General features: G+C 36.6%; 1 long non-coding RNA gene across 1 annotated transcript in view; it reads left to right on the top strand.

Moving 5' to 3' along the window:
* LOC138065761 (uncharacterized) overlaps window positions 1-15636 on the top strand; it is a 51939-nt gene extending 36303 nt beyond the window's left edge. The window contains exons 3-5 of the long non-coding RNA XR_011138833.1: window positions 1548-1817; window positions 6118-6242; window positions 14586-15636. This is a non-coding gene — a long non-coding RNA (uncharacterized lncRNA). The remainder of the gene's footprint in view (window positions 1-1547; window positions 1818-6117; window positions 6243-14585) is intronic.
* Window positions 15637-18222: the final 2586 nt, after the last annotated feature.

Raw genomic sequence — 18222 nt, 5'->3', positions numbered from 1 at the left:
TTTTCTTTATATATTTTTCATTAAAATTTACCTTTTTTCTTTCGTGACGTATAGTACTGAGTTTAACTGCAGAAATATGCAGTCAGTTGTAAGGAATGTAATTAAAAAGATAATAGGAAAAATCTTTATAAACTTCATTTTGACTATTATCTAATGAAGCATTAATATTTTGAAGAATATATGACATTTTATTCTTCTGAATAAAAGTTAGAAGGAAAAAAGAAAATGTCCTTATTAATCTGCTCAGGTGCCAATAACTATAATTTCCCTAATGAAAACTGACAGCATGAGGAGCTTCTGTGATGTATAGTTTGCATAGTTGTATTAGATTTGTAACACATGGAAATGAGTTTGTATGCCTTAAAATACTTCAAACTGTTTAGTTGCTCTCATTGCTATCTCTATTCCACCAGAAACCCTGAGGAAAAGCAAAATCCTTTCACTGAAAGTGAATTTCTCTCTAACAAAAAGAGATGATGATCTGATGTTTTGGGAACAGGACCAGGGAGGTCGCAGTCCCACCAGGTGCTGTCCCTGGGGATGCCCCGAGTACTAACAAGCACTGGGGAGTGTGGAGGACCCTACAGTGTTTTGGGAACCCTCATCTCCAGTACCAGGTGTTAGGGCTGCTTGGTGGGCCGGCACAGGAGCTGATGGCAGCAAGGCGGGCAGGGCAGTGCCCTCACTGCTGTGCAGAGCCTCACAGCCCCCACCAGCCCAGCAGTGCCAAGCCGGGGTGGCTGGGAGCACCATGGGGCTGCGTGAGAGTGGGAAGAGGTTGCAGAGCTTGCAGGTGCACTCAGGACACCTCACCAGATCCTCCCAGCACTCCCCATACCCCTAAATTTGCCTGCCATCTCTGATCTGTACCTACTCAAGGAGCCCAGTGGCTGGACATGGGCTGCTTGGCTTTCAGTGCTCTCTGCTAACCCTGTATGGAACAGCTCACACGAACCAGGCTTGGGGTACCTGACCGCCCAGAGAAGGTGCTCATTGCACTTACTCAAGGCTGCATGGCTAGATCAGAGCTAGGAGTGTCCCTGTCCTATCCTCAGGGTATAATGCAAGCAGCTCTACCACCCTCTCCCTGGAAGGATCCCGTAAGCCTGGCTCAAAGTTACTCATTTATGTAGCACAGGACAGTGAGTCAGCTAAGAAGAGAGTAGCTATCATTCAGTTTATTTCTAGCAAAAGCCAAATACCTTTACTAACCAGCTGTCTTTGCTCTTCTCATTTGCAATGGTCTTGGATAAACAAAAGGCTTTGTTCAAAGCACCATACCGTCATGATTGCAATGCCTTGCTGTCATCCAGAAGCCATGCAAAGCACTTGTCAGAGAGCTATTTGGCTTTTTCTATGCTGCTAAAGGCAATCACTGCAGGGAGCAGATCTCAGCCATCAGGGCGGGAGTGAGTGTCACATGTGAGTTCATGCCTGCAAGCACGCTCAGTCTTTTGAGAACGCAAGCCTGTGCCGAGCCCCTCCTTTTGTGTGGCAAAACTTTTTCGTACTTTCCAAAACTCATTTTGCTCTGCTTTTTCTGCTAGATCCTTTGCTGGAAATGGCTTTTTATTATCTAGAAGGGCCCTTTCCAGCTGCAAAGAATACAAAGAATTCAGCTGACCATAAGTTGAAAGGATTTGCAGATCCCAAGATGCCAAGTCTTCTGATGTCCACAGACAGCCCTCAAAACTTCCTCACTCCTCTCTCATTGGAAGCGTTTGGAAGGCTCAGGCTGGTGGAGCACAGACAAGGTCCCTTCTTTCTTTTTCTCACACGGCAACCCAAGTGATGGTGAAACCAAGGAGCTGAAAAAGGTGAGGCTGGGAAGGCTGACATTGAATCTGGGAAAGATCTTGGCTGTCTTTTTAAGAAGAAGAAAGATGAATCTGGGGGTTGCATGTGAATCATGGTCAGTTGCATGCAAAGCTAGTAGTTTATCTTGAAATCCTCCATATGTTTGCAGTTTCTGAAACTTCCAGATGTACAGATACTTTCTTCTCTCAACTCTGAGATTTTTTTATAAAAAAACAAGTTTATCTGAGAAGCTCTATTTTCCAGAAAACCACACAGATTGACATTAATTATGTTTTCTTCCCTGAATGTACTGTTACTTGCATCCTTTGCCAAATGCATGATTGGCCACGTAATGGAAAATGTGGGGTTAACTTGTGATCTGTCCTGCTTGCTCTTCTGAAATATCACTATAAAATTGCCTTTTTATGTTCATAAGAACATTCTCGATGTTCAGAGTGGTCTAAAAAATAGCAGTACAGATTCAGATAGCTTTTTGACCTTTTCTAATACCTGTGATTCTTAGTTTTGCTCATCCTTCAGATTAAGAAAAATTATTTAGTGTTTTTTATTAATGACAGCAAATTAAGGGTTTATTAATTTATTTAACTGCAATTAATGAGATGAAAGTACTTTATTATATGGAAATACATCATTCTGTTTCATTATGTGATGTACCTATTAATTTTTTTTTTTGCTGTGTCCAGATGACCTTATCTGTATATAGTATTGAACCTATATAATTTTTAGAACTTATTTTAAATGATTATTTAAATTATTTTCTCATTATTTTAGTTTAAATAAGGTTAAATTTTAATATACCATATTTTCCACAATACAATGGTTTAAAATAGGCTTATTTCAGTCTGAAAGCTGATTGTAAGCAAAGTGGAGTATATTGAGGTGAATTCCATCTGAACTTGCATGTATCCTCTGCTGTGTTCACAAAACTGGGACAGTTAATGAAGATAATTGAACCTGGAAAGCTAGTGAGATATTATAGGCATTTACCTACAGAAGGTAATAAACTGTGGGGAAACCTCAGGGCAACTGAAGGGGAAGAAAGGAATAAATGGGTCTGGCTGTATAAAGGCAGTCCAGACAAACATTTTTTGATTTCAGACCCATTGCAAAATTTATTTAAGGAAAACTGGTTGTTTAGCCTCAGGCTTCCTTTCTTGCTGATATAAATAACTACGGCTCTCTTATAAACCTCCTTCCCTAATACTTTAACAACTGACTGAGGAAAACCTTTTTTTTAATCGTTTTTTAGGACATCATCTCTTTCTCAGATCAAATCTGCCTAAAACTGACCTGAGGGCTTATTCCCATTCCCAGCCCACTGGAACATTCAAATTCACTCTTGTATGGAATATACTTCATTTAAGAAGGCAATAATGGAAAATAGTAACCCTTTCTGGGAAGGAGAATCATTCAGGATTACCAGGAGCTAAGTAGCCCATTCCTTATAGCAGAGTGAATGTTTAATGCTCTGTTGAATCAGGATATATTATTGTTACATTAAGTAGAAGAGGCAATAACTTCATTTCCGAAACATCTTTCAGAACTAGAAGCAATAAAGTACACTATTAATTACACTATTTTAATTGAAGTTCTCATATTAAGCAGTTGTCTTCTTTAACTATAATTCATCAACTGCATATCGTAGTATTTTACTTATATATGTATATAGTATAAGTCATAGATGAATTGACTGATTGCAGAATGCTTCAGTGGTTACCTGACGTTGTCTTGGATATGTAGGAGGATGGGTAAGATGCAAAGAATGTGCTTCATTTGGTATTACCTCATCCGAGGTTTGTGCAGGCCTTAAATGAAGTGAAATAGACCCATAAGCAGAGTTACCATGGAAAAATCTCTGCTCTCCCCTTGCTTTTGATAATCAAAATGAAAGAAAGAGTTTGAGCTGCAGGAACAAGGTCCGGTTGCCTCACCTCAAGGTGTGGACACTGCCTAACTCGTTTGCCGGGGGTCTGTGTAGTTGTTCGAGTAACATTTTTTTCTCTCGTACTTTCCTGGCCAGCCTTGAAAGGTGTTGCTCCCTTTGTCCAGATTGAATGAACTAAATCCCCATCCGGATTTAAAGAATAAGTGAAATTAACATCTTGTCTGTCTTTCTATGTTTTTGTCAGGTGAAAACTTGCAATTGAGACATTAATGCTGTAATAAAAAGCACAGTGTTATTGCCCTAAGCTAGTTGTGCTTCTCCATCTGACTTTTTAAAATCCCCTGGGATTCTACAGAGTAGTAAAACTTAATATTTTTATTATTTTATATGTTTCAGTTGCAGATTTCTCTTTAATCCAGAGAAAATGTGAGTATTCATAATCATTGCCATTGAGCAATAACGCTCAAAGACGTATCTTGGAGAACGTACCGACATTGCACAAATGAAGTCAGTAGTGTTCAAACTTAAAGGGTGAAATGTCTCTAAAGAAGTTCATGGGATATCTGCCTTTGCACATCATTCAAAAGTTCAAATTCAGACTTGAGGTGAGAATATGCATTGCTAGTACCACCACAGTTATTAAAAGGATTCCAGCTCTTTATCTCTAAAACAGTTCTCGGTTGTCATACCTGTGTAATCTACCACACTTTATATCAAACTTAATGTTGCAAGTATCAAGGCGTTTCTATATTACAGAAAACATGAGTTTGAGGACAAGACAAGGCATGCTCAACTAGTATATATTGCCATTAAAATCAATAGAGATGTGATAATTTACATTTGCTGAGGATTTGGCATATCATCTTTAAAGAACACATCATCTGAATGTGGGAACTTGAAAGTGTGAATAGCTGTCCATAATCTTCCCCAGGATGATGTCAGTATTTATGAAACAATCATCTGACTTGATAGTGTTTCCTATTAGATCTGCACCTTTGAGTACAATGTGTCACAAGCGCAAAAAGTAGTATTAAGTTCCCTTTCCTTCTCCTCCAGGAGTCACCTCCTATAAAAATTCTTGAGCTGTGGGCTAAAAGGTCTTCTCAATACACATCATTAATAAGTATCCTGACAATGCCTCCTTCCTCTCACTTCCTGAATTTCCTGACAAACCAATTTCGTACTTACAGATAGTCTGTACATGAGAGTTGGGATGTTAGAATAACAGCAAAAGCATCCCTCGGTTAACTGAAGATATATTAGCAAAAAAGACAGGAAAACTGAGAAGGTAGGCAGAAGTTTTCCAAATATATAAAAATTTTCTACGTAACAGTATTTAAAAGCTGTATTAATTTCTCTAGATAGAGTCTTAAAACTGATGCTAATCTACCACATTGAAATTCTAATAAGGAGCTTAACTGACTTATTTAAAATGAAAATATCATTTAAATTCTACCAGTTGGCAGATACTGCACTAGCAAAATTTTCTACCCTGGGATCATTCCTAGAAATACTCCACCCACTCCAGTGAGATACAGCTCACAGAGAGCCATGTTTCCTTTTTGACCAGGTTGATGCTGGTTAATTTAAATCGGTGGTGGAATATTGACATCTCACTCTCCTGATCAGTGTGGACAGTGGAAGATGGAGAGCCGGTGTTGCCTAGGGTCATCAGCCCACCCAGCCTCTGGAGGAGCTCTAGTGTGTGCTTGGACAGAAGTCTGGGTGCTCACTTAAGATGGCATGAGTGCCTATCCAGTACACACATTTCTAAGACAACTCATGTGGTAGCCACTGTGCTACCTTGAGTTCAACTTTCCAAAAAATATGAGACTTACTTTTTAAGAAACTATTTCAAACTAGTATTTCTGGAACAATATATTCAAACCACAGCTATCTAAACATCTCTTTATTCACAGCTATCAAGGACTTCTCCTGGGTTAAATATATTCTCATGTGGTCATTTTGGGATAGTGACTAATTTGATGGGGAAATGATAACACTGACAAAAGTCATGGTTCTCTATTTACTCAAAAGAGGTATTTAGACCTTAGCACTCAAATCTTATACTTACTGCCCCTTAAAATTGTTTACTACAACATCTGAAGAGCACTTTTTTAGTAATCTAAATTTTGAATTTATTCGATTCTTAAGAGTGATGGTTAAAAATTGGAATGTGACCCTGCAGATCAATTTGATATTTCAAAAATTATCTCTTCTCTAAACTGGAAAAAAAGATAAATTTTGAAAATTTTCACAGACTGGACAATTCTGAAACATTTTGAATTCAGAATTCTTTTCATTTTGCACTATATATTAATGAATGGAAACATTTCACAACTCCCAAATTAAAATACTTTCTCTGGCTTCTTGTTTTCCTTCGACTCAAACTGTGTCTTTATGTTTTGCTGCAGCTTTGCCTCACAGGAATTTTTCTTTGAATATCTCATGATCCTACTCCTCATGAATTGGGCTCTAAGGATGGATAATCACATGGGAACCTCACTGCAGGCTAAAGAAAATGGCAGTACCCTGTGAGGTATGTAAATCTAGGTGGAGACCTTTAATTTTAAAGGAGAATGAAGTGATGAAATAGCCAAAATGCTCTTCAGCTGAAGTACTACAGCAGATAAGAAAAGAGCAGATTAAGGCAGGGGAAACTCAAATTGCAACATTTAAATGCAGAATGATGCAAAGCAAGTTATTTTCCACACTTAGCATTGGATTCAGCGGTAGGAAACAAAAATGAACAATTGAATTTGGTGGAAAATGTATTTTTAGTTAAAGAGTAATTTAGATGGAAATTCTCCACCAGAGCTAAGTTTTAGTAGTTCAGCTGCTACTGCTACATTTTTTCCAATTATTATGTCTAAATTTGCATATATGACGACGATGACAACAACAACAAGAAGCTCTACAGGAACAGTAGTACCAAGGCATACAGCTTAAGAAATATCATAATTTCCAGTGCTTATCTACATGTTGATGTTTTCAAGAGTGGAGCTATAGTCTGAATTTAGAGGACTTAGCACTTACACTGTGCAAAATTGCTTTGATTGGTCTATAAGTTCTCTTCTGATGCCAATATGACTGGCCTCTTTAACTGCTTGAGTTCCTGTCATTGCACAGGTGCAGAACTGAGAAGCATATTGTGCTTCAAAATACCTGCTGTGTAGGCTCATCAAGCCATGACAATGCGCTTTCCTCTGCTCCTTGATACTATTGCATTCATACTATTGCAGTTCAGTCCATGACTATCATTTTTATTTTGTTGTTCATGAATGCAGTTCTAGTATTAAAAACACAGATTTACAGAGATTGTGTTTGAAATTCTTTATGTGCATTCTAAATAACGCTTCAAGTAAGTTTACTGGCAGTTACATTCCTGGGAACAACTGATTGTAAGTGGCTTTTGCAGAATAACAATAGAAAACTTACTTAAAAAATCAGTCATTGGTAGTCCTTCAGGAACTCTGATTCTGACTTCGGTTCAGAAAACTGCTAAGGAAAAATGCTTAAATTTCAGAAAAATGCCACTGACATAATCTGGCTTTAAGTACAATCCTAAAGTTAAACATATCATAAATGTTTTCATGAATAGTAATGCACTGTTGAGCCAGCAGCCGTATGAATATACTTATTTTTGCACACGAGGACTTCAAAAGTTTTGTTATTTGTGATGATTGAGATACCTGAGAAATGCTTCTCAGGTTACGTGCAAGACTAGAAATATTTTCAGAACTCATGTGTACACTCAGGATAGATCCTCAAGTCTATGTTGGTATTTATAGTGACTAGGGATGGATTTTCAAACATAACTATGAGACCTGTGGTTTTGTATTATAGAAATACTTTTGGAAATATCACTAGTATTTACCTGGAAGAATACAGTTTGTTCAAGAAACTCTATCTTCTTTAGAAATAAAAATAAGATTAAAGTTAGATTTTTGATAGTAGCTGAAAACAAGTTTGATTTTAGAGAGCTATCATGTCCAGCTTGCTACAGTTTTGCACTTGTGAAATTTCTGCTTCTTGTCAGAAAGAAGAAAAGAGTCTATAAATTATACAGGTCTAAAAAAAGGTTATAGATTTATTTTATAAAGCTATGCTTTATCTGTAATGGAGTTATCCTTCCTGTCATGCAATTGTAAGTTAGATAATGATCCTTAAAAGAGGGCATTCTGATTTTACCCCTTATTTCTACTTCTTAGATAACAAAGTACCTATTCCTTTTAAGTAAATTTGATGAAACTACATTAAATATACTAGTGTTCAGTTTTTCTGTAGCACTGCTAGTATAAAAAGAAAAAAAGGTTTCATTCCCTTAGTGATTCCTAAATGTGTTAGAAAAAAGAAACCTGTACAGTTTGGGATAAGTACTTATTTTGTTCTCTTTGCCTAATCAATGCCTCAACAGCTCCCACACTGCAGGATAAAGCCTTTTGGAAGCACGTTGTTCCTCACAAAGAAAATCCACCTTCACTTCTATTCTAAGGCGGTCAGGGAAAACTCTACAGGGCTTGCCATTTTGCTGAAGGTAGAAGCAATTCTGTAGATGCAGGCCTCACTCCAGTAGAAGAATCAGTGGCATAGGAGTGAATCCCCAAGAGAGCTTTTCACACTCAGATGCCCTTTTTAGGTAACTCCAGAGAGGAATAGCATATTCCTGTCTCCTCTATAAAATGAGGATGCTGATACCAGCTTCAGCGATGGGTTGTGAGAATTAATGCATTAATACTTAGCATTATTGGATGTAATATTCTGGATGAGAGCTAATTATTATTATTACTATCATTAATATTAAAAAATAATTATGAGGAACTATGGCCAATTTCTGCTGGTTTCCATGTTAGTGCTTTGATGCATCTCATCGATTTCATTTTGGCTCCTTATGGAGAAAGACATAGTGAGTAGTACTATAGTGAGATTTACACCACTAGTTCCTCTTTCATTTCTGGAATTTTTTGTAGACTAGCCCTTAATGTATGTATTTATATAATTGTTTTTTTCAGTATCAATTTGATCTTGTATGTCCTAGGGGAAATCCAACACAGGCAAAAAGAGGATGACAAAACATATATGTTTAGACCTGAAGGATTTGCTGCTGTATAGCCTTAAATGCAGGAAGCCTTCAGAATATCTGATCTTAAAACTCGTGGCCCACTAAATACCCTTGAACACAGGTTTATACATACGAGAGATATATTTATCCTGTTCTCATATAGGTTGACACAAGGAAATTACAAAATTAAATTTAAGGGGAGGTAGATGAGCACAAGTGAAGAAGGCTACATCCCTGAGGAGGCAATAAAGATGTTCCATTTTCTGCCTACATAAAACGTCAGAGCAGTCTAAGACTAATCTTGCTTATCATTAAGGAAAAAAAAAATTGCTTGAAAGCTCCTGGATAAATATAAGTGAAAATACATGACCTTGTTGGTGTGCCTAAGTACAAAAGTAAAATATAAATGATACTTAATCCATTTAGATAAATACATATAGAAAGCTAACATTATAAATGCAACAAATGTTCTGTTATGAAAAACTAGGCATTATGTAGAGTAGCCGTGCTTAGGGAATAAGTGAGGCAACGTAGCTGCTCCCATTAATCATAGATGGAAATCCATCTATGTTTCTACTCATTCCCACAGTATTAACAACTTTGTTTTTTAATTCTGAATATGGGTATAAAATGGATGATCATTTGATGAGTATTTCATTGCAAATGAGCAGACTTTTCAGCCTGGTCACAGACACACAATGTTCCTGGATTATTCTGTGTCACTGGCACTTCAGTGGTGAGCTAAAGAGGTTTTATATTAGTCATGTTCCTTCCTTGGGAGATGGATCTGTAGTGGTAATGATATTTTCTCTCAGGCTTTCAGGAAAATAGCATGGGCGTCAGGCTGTCCCATCCAATTAAATATCAATCCATTTGAATCTTACACATGTCTAGCAATATTACTTTTAGACCAACGTAATTTTAATAGGTGTCTTACTAGATGCCGTGAAACTGACTGTGCTGTTTCCCTGATGGGGAAACTCTGGCATTTTAACTTCTTGAATCTCATACAAATGTTAGAGCTTACAAACCACAGTTTTCCCCTCTTCACGGCAGGTAAGACTGTGGACATTCCCTATATGTGCACGAACTGGAGGGAGAAGAGGAGAGAAAACGAAGATCCTCTTACAGGGTTTTGGTCCCTGAGGGTAGCTAGACCTGCCATTTGGGGAGAGACGAGGAGTGCCGTTAGCCATACTTTCTCACCCAGTTGCTTTGAAGGAGAGGCAGGGGGCAGTTGGCCACACTTAAACACATTATCCTATCCCCTAAACTAACTTCAAACTACTTGTTGCGTGCATAACATTTCAGCATTCAGGAGACGGTATCTTGTTTCTTAATTTTTCATACTATCCAATAATGTTCATGCTTTGTTTATAGCCACACTTTGGAGCATTTTTAGTGAGGGTTTGCCTAGTTCCCTTGAAGAATTCTCCTAAAGAATATGTTCTTACTCTTCAATATCCGGTTCTCTGAAACTAGTTTCATCTGGTTTTGCCCAGCTTCCTTTCTCTTTTTCTTGTAAAGCTTATATTAATGTTAAAGTGCCACCTCTTCCCATTGAGTTACAGTTATTCTTTGTCAATCAGCACCACTGGAGTACTTAGATATGTTATTAAACTAGTGATACATTTGGGCCTCAGCTATTATTTGTGAATCTATTCACTTTAATGAATTTGCATATTTTAAAAGTTGGTTGCAAATACGTTTGCACATTGTGGATTCACATGGAAATTTTGAACCATATTTCAGAAGTTATGTGTGAATCTCAAGTTAGTGTGACAATGTGAGATCAAGTAGGTGATATCATCCTACATGCCTTCTAATTCCCTGACTTCCCAAGATGACCATGCTTATTTAGGAGTCAGAAGAAGCCACCCGGACTGATTTTTCTTAAGGTGTAAGTAGCTCTATTTTTGCATCATTTTCCCAGTATAATCAGCAAAAAAAAAAAAAAAAAACCCACATTTTTTTTGCTTTATTTTTTCAACTTTTTTTACTTTTGATTTCTTGTGGAGATCCCTGATATATGGTTGTGAATCAAGAGCCCACTACACCCAGATGATTTGTTTAATGCAAAAACTGACTATTGCAGTGTTATTAGTACAACTCAAGCAGTGTACTGCTTATAAGACAACAGTGAGGTGTGACACTGTATTTCAGCCTTAATGTATGTCACAAGAAACCTGAGCAAAGAGAAATGGGACAATGGTAAGAGCATCACACATTATTTTTGACTTTTAAAGTGTTCTGCTCCCTTCTGTTATATCTTACTGAAAAAAATTGAAAAGATATTGTTTCTACTTTGGAACAGCAAGAGAGAATTTATCTGATTTATTCACATTTTAAATGAGAAGGACTGTAACTGTCCCTAGATTTGACAAAATATCAGTATGAAATTTCCATAACTAATTAACCTCACTTTCACTTTTTGAAGGTAAACTTGCACATCAGAAATAAATAACAAATATGATTAACATGACTTACTGATAAAATCAAGTCATCATTCTAATAAAATAACATCTCTAGCAGGTCCTTCTGGTGCTAACAGACTCTTTAGTCTTGTAGAACCAAAATGAATAATAATAGCTGTGGATTTGGGAAAACAGCTCCAAGACAAAACTTCCACATCCCTTCCTAATTCATCCAATTTGTTTATTTGCTTGTGAGCTATGTTCGCAGCTATGTGTCCTGCAGTCTACTTAGGATACCTAATTGTATTTATTAATATCACATTTTTATCACTTTAACATTAGCAGCAGCTTTATGAATATTTAACTTTGCAAGTACTTTTAATTTTTTGTTATGTTAACCAAGTCAAGCTTCAGATATGTGTTTTAAAGACTTGACGTGCAAAAACAAGTCTATTACCTGTCCTACATATATGAATCTATTGAATTAATACACTGAAAGCTTTATTACTTCATTAATGAAAGCATTTGACCTCTTCTATGTCAAAGGTTAAGCACTGCACACTAGCCTACATTTGTTTCTATTATATTAATAGCAAACCTCTTTAACAACTCACTTTCTGTTTCTGTTATTAAATGCTTTAACATAGGCAACAATACTTTTTAAATCATCTTTTCTTTATATTTATATTAGGAAGATGCCTATGAGGAGTAGTCAGGAGCTCTTTTATCACATAGATATTGCCTTCTGTTTAAATATCTAATAGAGTTTTCCAAACTTGTATTAATTAAGCATCAGAAGGCCCCTTTGAGGCAGATATGGTAAGTAACGTTATCCTTGTTATATAAATAATAAAGAGGTTCCAACTTGCTGAAAGTCACACAGCAATTTAGTTCTAAAGATGGAATTAGAAATTAATTGCCCTGTGCTCTAATGATTCTTTCACTATTCACTTTTTCAAGTATGATGGTGATAATAAATAACAAACTAAATACACAATGGATAGTGAATATCATGGAACAATCAGATTGTTAGTGTCTGTCCTTGGCTGCTTTGTAGCAGAGAGGTTAATTCAAATGTGATGCTTTGGGTAACAAATACCAATAAGGGATATATTCTCTTCTCAGTATGTGTTTGTAAGTCTCATTAATGATAATGGAAGTTATGTGCCTGCAGGAGAATGAAAGGAGAATATATCTATCATGCCAATGATCCATGAAGTAAGAAGAAATTATATACTCTCCTATAAAGGCACTGAAGGAGTCATTATAGTCTATTAGGTAAATAATGTGTTTTTTAAAAGTCTCTACATAGAATATGCATGTAGCTAATAAACTATAAAGCTCAGATGGAGCCATTATGTTATTTTTGGATTACTGTGTTTTAAGACAGTGATCTCCAACTGAATATCCATACATCATTTTCAGGAGAAGGACAGAGATTTTACCATAGGTTTCCGAAGAATGTGGAACAAGCCCACATATTGGAATATGCTTGTAGCAATCTGCAAGGGGACAGATGACAGCAGCCAGTAGAATAATTTGTGATTGTTCGCTTACAGATTTTTTGACAGACTCAATAAGTGGCTTGATACCAAAATCCTCATGCAAGAAGTCAATTAAGCTTTGCAAATGGGACAAACTTTTAATTTTTGTTGAACCAATACAGTGCCAGGATCATGAGCAGGACTTAGTCACCAGCAGGCAAGAACCAAAGGTAAAGTTAGCTACTTGGGATGTAATTAAATGAGAGATTTTGAGTACCTCTTTAAGGAGCCTGCAGTTTATGTGTTGCAACACTGAATGGTGAGACACCTGGTTGATGTGCAGAATGGAAGTTATGGTGCATAGGTTCCCTAACACAGAAAGTTATATGAAGACCTGTCTCTGAAGCCAGTACATGGAGAATTGAGTTGCCTTATAGCTAGCTGATGGGAAATGGGAAGTCTAGAAGTATGACTAAATTTCCCTTATCTAAGTGTTACAGCACTCTTATGGTGCAAGTATGGCAAAGGAGTTCTTTCTTTTTTGCATCCCAGAATCTCATCCCTCTAGACAATCTGAAAAACAGATTGCCAAGACAGATGGAACAGGACACAAGGTCAAGATGTAACTTGGCTGAAGTCAAGTATCTGAATAAAGAGGAGCAGGCAAGAATAAAGGCCAGGTCTTTTGGCGCCTAGTTCACTTCACTATCCGGTAGATCTCATTGCTTTCTTGGTTCCTCTGAAGAGAGTTCTCATGTGACGTTATCTCCAGCCAAAAACTATTCTTGTGTCCTTTCTTATTGTGCTTGGTTCATTCTGAGTGTGAAATAGTGTAGTAACCCCAGAAACATTACAGAAAATAATTTTATCTGTGCCTTTTTAATATGTCAACTACTGCAAAAATAGGATGCTTACATCTTCCTTTATATATATCATTAAGACTCAGAATAATTGCATCCAGAACATGTCTTATCTCTAGGGTGAAAGGGTATGTATCCATCTAGACCTTTGAAAGCCAGCCTCTGTAGAATATGAACAAATATAATAGTGGAAATGGATTGTTTCTCATCAGCTAGCACCGTAACTGGGAATAATAAGAAAAGAGTTTTGTTCCAGGGGTTGTCTAGTTCTCCAGCTGACAGCAAAAAAATGGAGGGGAGGGAAAGATGTGTTTAGCAGTTTCCTGCTTATTTGGAACAGAAGTAATTGTTTGAAGTTAGTTAAAAAACCTGTGTTAGTGACTGCTGTCTTTGAAGTGCACTCTTTTCAGCATTTGGAAGTCCACACTATTCACTGTATAATTACTTTTATTTCTGTCATGTCTGTCTGTCAGTTGCCTTCTGTCAGCGGGTTGAAATTAAGTAAGTGTTGCAGTTCTAGCGTTTGGAAATTGGAGGAAAAACGTGGAGGTATTTACTTTTGCAGAGTTGGGGTGTGAGCTGCTTACACATCTCTGCTGTGGCTTGTGTAATGCTTAATTTTATTGTAAGAAATTCTCAATACAAAACATATGTAGGATTAACTTGCATCAAACATCTGTGCTGGTGTACTAAATGTTGGTCTAGCACAGCTGTGCAATGAAAGCTTTATCAGTAGTAAGCTGAAACCAAAGGTTTACTGCAAAATATCTCACTTGGATTCATCTGCTTGGGTGAAATAGTTAATTGCTGCAATAAATTAAAAGAGATAGGAAAAATAAAAATCAAGGACATTGCTGATTAATTCTCTCATCTGTGTGTCTGTTACGAAGACATCATTTGAAATTTGAAACCTAGTCTTGTCTCATTAAATTCTGGAGAAGATTCAACTGGAGAGGATCAAACCTTTACATAGTATGTTTCTGATTTCAGACTGTGAAGATATTATTCTATTAATATAAGACTTCAGCTTACAAAAATCTGTATTCCTTTTTCTCATTTCAGAAGAGAAATTAAGCTGTTTTGCCATATGAAGCTCATCAGATCAATAATGGGATACATGGGAGCCCGGTAATGACTTACCTAAATAGGTTCTATGCCCTCAGCGTTCCAAGTTAATAGATCTCGTATAACAAAGTGACTTCAGAAGCACCTAAAAATCTGATGTACTGTCTGAGAACAATTTTTAGATTCAAGCTGACATGATGAAAGGAGAAATGGAGGGCAAGCAAAAAGGCCAGAATTGTATCAGCATTTGGTGGAGGAAGAGGATGAGGAGACAAAAGTAGAGAACCGAAGATGCGAAAGGGCTAATCAAGCTAGACAGGAGAGAGGCTTAGAGCAAAAATAATGTATTAGGGTACAAGGAGCTGAAGAATATAGTTCCATTTTCTGGTTCTTCTGTTTAGAGAAAATGACATTCAGGACCCCACCTGTGAGAGCTGTAGCAGCAGCTGCGGCAATGGGTGGGGACGAAGTTATAACTGCTTGTACAGAGAGCTGCTTTGCCTCATGCAAAGGGTGACATCAAGAACTCTTACATCTGACAAAAGACTGTGGATTAACTTTTAAGCAAATTTTTTCAATTATTTGTGAAATGGCACGTAGAAATGATAGTTACAAGCTTGTTAAGGAGGACTTCTACTGGAGGAATATTACTATGAAAGTATTATTCATGATCACTCGGTGTGAGGAAATCTCCCCATTTAGGCATTCATATTGCAGCCATATGGACAAATGGGCATTTTCACTTGCAGCCAGTAGGCAGGTTTAAAGTGAGTTATCAAGCTTTTGCAACCTCACCCCACTCCCGAGCTTCTGTGGGCCCTTTGCCCATTCTAGTAATTTGGAACTGACTTATTTATGGAGTGGGGCACTTGTATGAGGGAGGTAGAGAATTTATTGTTCTAGTCTACCAGACTGACCGTTAATTAGGATTAGAACAGTCTTTGACGAGCCAGTTGTTAGTTTTCATCCAAGCTATTTTATGAAGTTGAATCTTTCACAGACGAAATGGCATCATCAACGTAAAAGTTTAATAATAATGTTTAGCTAAAATGCCCTGCAAACAGAATTTTTGATTAGTTTTTTTTTTTACAAAATATGAAAGAACCATTCATAAAATTTCTTATTTATAAAAGTAGAGATTAAAATGACAAGTAAAATATACCTGCCAATATTCTATATAGAAATCAACTCAAGAACTAAAAATAATGCATTTATGAATTTACATTTTCATGGCAGTCTTCAGCTGTATATTAGTCTTGACAACTCATGCCATGTCTCCCTGAATCCCAATCATGCATTTGGAAATTGCTGTAATTTATCAAAGCTGCAACACCAGTCAAATTCTGGCAATAAATGAGGTTTGAGTGGTTCTCATCTCTATTCAGAGCATGTTTCATTCAGCATGAACTGAATACTGTGATTTCTACTTAATACTCCAGCTTTCTGAAAACAATCAAAGAAGAAATCAACAGAATCAAAACTGATAAGTTTACTTGTGGCTTGACACAGCACTAACTCTTCCTTTGCTTTTCTTTTTCCTACCTGAAATGACAGTGGCCCAGTAACCTGCTTTTATTGTCATAACACAAGACCTGCTCAGTGAATCACTGAATATTCCAGAACGGACCATAAATGCTCTTTCATTAAAAGAAAGTGTGCTCTCCCAGAACGTTAGGTTTGTAGCAAACCTGATTTCTGATCTAAATTTTCAGGACTGGCCAATATCTTTGGATGCTAATATTCATTGTGTTGGCTTTTTTTTTTTTTTTTTTGGTATTGTACCTCTTAAAAAAAACCCCACCAAGTGATAGTATAAAAGTAGCTGTTTTGTGCAATGGGGTTGGGAAGGCATTACCTTCTCTTGAAAAAATAACATGAATCCAGAAAGCATTCCTAGTTATTCTGCCTTAAAAAAAGAGTGCCTAGGCCAACCTAAAATCAATATAAGCAAGTAAAAATTACAGATAGGGAATTTCTTGGACTGCTAGTAGTTTTGCATGTTCAAAGACAAATACTTTATGTTTGTTTTTGCCTACAGTCATATTTGCTAATGCAGTTTAAATCTTTTCTTTTGAGAATATAGCCCTTTTGAATTTTAGGTGCCCACAGACCCAGTTCTATAGATGCACCCTTAAATTTGCCAAAAGAAGAGACTTGACCAGCAATTGCATTTATAGGAGCAAAATTAATCACGCTGATAAATGTTATAAGGAGCAGATCTACTCCATTTAATTCCATACAGCGTCAATCAAATGGATTCTCTTACAGCGTCCCTCAATACTACTGCAGAGCAGTAACTAATTTAATCAGCCACTAGATGTCATTCCTTTTTCATGCAAACATAATAAAATACAAATCTAGGCGTTGGTTTCCTTGCTGTCTTTTCTCACAGCCTCTCTGATCATTTCGGTTTTCCTTTCATGACTGCTTAAGCTTTGTAAAGCAAAAACCAATGAAATTCTTCAGCCTTTTTGTGCCCTCCAGGAGGCTGTATTCTGGTTAGTGAAAGGTGTCTGACTATAAAGGCCTTTTTTTCTTTTGACTACCTGTGCCCATTAAAAAGTGTAGCCATTTCTTACTATTATTTCACATGAAGAAGGGCAGGCCTGAAATTCCAAATAGTTTGTAGCAAAGAGTATATTACATTTTATTTTCAGGACTCATAGATTCACATTGTAAAATATGGGTTTTATTTCTTTGGGGGAAAGAAAGAAAAAAATTTATGCAACGGTATTTTTATTTCATTATTTTTATAGCCATGCTTAAAAATTACCAGTTGAAAGTGACTCCTACAATAATAATAGAAAAAAGTGGTACAGTCTTGAGGCCAATAACTGGATAGCCTTTAGAATATATTTCACTGCTCTAGTCATAGCCTTTGATTAAGGCTTCTGAGCAAGGATGCAGCACCAATTTTTCAAATATTCTCTGCAATCATTTAAATTGCATTAAATGCAAAAAAAAAAAGTGATCAATGCGGCATAACAATCCACATCCTCTATTTTTTGTAATCTATGCTCACAGCAGGGATGATGACTTTCTAGTGCTTTGTGAAAGTAATGTGCATTTGAAATGAGAAATGTTGTCATTGTTTTAATACGTGCAAGCATTTTTTGAACTGTCATAGCTTTTTAGACCATGAGCAATTGACTATGATAATGTTCTACTAAAACATTAGGCTGCAGTGTTGTTGTGTATTTGTTTTCTAACAAGTGTTATTTGAAACTACATACTGATAAGCCATCTTTAACTTCCATATTACTTTATTTTCAGTCTACTTTATCAGTCTGCTGGCCTTTTGGTTGAAAAGTGTAATTCTCTGACATATTTTTATACTATATTATTAGAAATTCCTTCCTTTCTTTGGCCAGATTATTTAGCACAGGATCCACAACATGTTGAACAATTATAATACCCCAAAAGGTTTGCAGGTCTATCACACGAACCAGCATTAAAATTTAAATATTGCAGAACCCTCATAATATGTTTCTGCTGGCCATGCCATGAAATATGTTTGCTCTTTCATTACTTTTTCTTGAATTAGGAAAAATTTGTGTTTTATTGCTGGGCAATGACTGTAAGCAACACAGAAACAGAGTTCCCTTGAGAAAAGAGGAATTTTGTGAATCCCAGA

Source organism: Struthio camelus, chromosome 1 (assembly GCF_040807025.1).
Source record: "Struthio camelus isolate bStrCam1 chromosome 1, bStrCam1.hap1, whole genome shotgun sequence".
NCBI classification, from domain to species: Eukaryota; Metazoa; Chordata; class Aves; order Struthioniformes; family Struthionidae; genus Struthio; species Struthio camelus.
This window is presented reverse-complemented; position numbering and strand designations above follow the sequence as displayed.